The 1,812-nt window shown below is 22.2% G+C and overlaps 1 protein-coding gene across 4 annotated transcripts in view; it reads left to right on the plus strand.

The window, feature by feature from the left end:
* Positions 1 to 1,812, plus strand: part of LOC106880743 (uncharacterized) — a 118,003-nt gene that overhangs the window by 94,720 nt on the left and 21,471 nt on the right. The gene's annotated exons all lie outside the window — the stretch shown is intronic.

Below are 1,812 nucleotides of genomic sequence, written 5' to 3' on the forward strand. Positions count from 1 at the left end.
TTATTTATATATATTTATATTTATATTTATACATATATATTTTTATATAAATCCAAGAAAGTTAGGGGTTGTTAATCCAACCCACTAAGGGATAATATCTATCCAATATACTGCTGGAAGAATACCCAATTATTATTACACTCGTGTTTTTTCATTGCATGACAATTAGATTACCAAGTGCAATAAATGGATGAAGTTAAAAAGTTATTTTACCATTAATTTATATAGCAATAAGAAAATGAAGGGGATTAATAGGTGGTATTCATCAACTTATAGACATTATATCATGTCAATTTACTTGTTTATTTGCTAAAAGGACAATTATAACAATATACAAACACATATGACATATTATGTTTTATATCAGTAATTATAAAAATATAACAGTAATAGAAATCTTGCAGCTGTTTCAGTCCAGAGGTAACATACCTCATTCTACCTATGTCACTCCAGTAGACTGAAGTAATTAGTAGATGAAATAGAGGTACATGGATGTTTCTCTAGGCCTCTTCAGAGATTTTATAAAGTACATAAGGTTAAGTTATAAATATAAAAATATAAAAACTCACATATATATGCATACTTTTACATATACATAGATATACATAAATATACATAAATACATATATGTACATCTAAATGTACATAAATAAATGTCTATATATGCACACAAATGAATCATTATTATTATTATTAGATGCATTATATTATACATATTAGATAAAATGTAAACAGAGGTATTAGAAAGTTATAAGGAAGTTATAAGAGGAGTAATATTGCAACTTATAAAAACAATATATCTGAAAATTTTTTATGTAAGAATGAAACTGTGTATACATGAGGAGGACACATATATACACACATGCATTAATTCGTATCATTATAATTCTAACAATAATATCCGAACTTATATATATTTTTACATAAAAACCTTTGAGGTACATACTTATTAGTTGTGTTTGGAGTGGAGGATTTATGCATTAGCTCATATCAATATAATTCTAACAATAATATCCAAACTTATATATATTTTTACATATAAACCTGTGATAGGTTTATTTCTCCGCTAATGCATCTAATAATAATAATAATAATAATAATAAATTCATTCATTTGTGTGCAAATATAGACATTTATGCATGTACATTTAAATGTACATATATGTATTTATGTATTCATATATATTTATGTATATCTATGTATATGTAAAAGTATGTGTGTGTATATATATATATATATAAATATATGTGTGTGAGTTTTTATATTTTTATATTTATAACTTAACCTTATGTACCTTATAAAATCTCTGAAGAGGTCTAGAGAAACATCTATGTACCTCTATTTCATCTACTGATTACTTCAGTCTGCTGGAGTGATGTAGGTAGAATGAGGTATGTTGCCTCTGGACTGAAACAGCTGTAAGATATTATCCCAATTTCTATTACTGTTATATTTTTATAATTACTGATATAAGACATAATATGTCATATCTGTTTGTATATTGTTATAATATCCTCTCCATTTTCTTATTGCTATATATTTTTGTATATTTTTTTATATACATGTTTATATATTTATATTTTTATATATTTATATTTATATATATTTTTATATATATATTTTTTATATTTTTATATATTTATATTTATATATATTTATGTATATATATTTTATATTTATATATATATATTATATATACATATCATTTTATATATATATATATATATATATCTTTATATATATATATTTATATTTATTTATATTTGTATAATTCAGTTTTGGGGATTAATAGATATGCGGGTATTCTATTTC

The sequence above is a fragment of the Octopus bimaculoides genome, chromosome 6 (assembly GCF_001194135.2).
Source record: "Octopus bimaculoides isolate UCB-OBI-ISO-001 chromosome 6, ASM119413v2, whole genome shotgun sequence".
In the NCBI taxonomy this organism is placed as follows: Eukaryota; Metazoa; Mollusca; class Cephalopoda; order Octopoda; family Octopodidae; genus Octopus; species Octopus bimaculoides.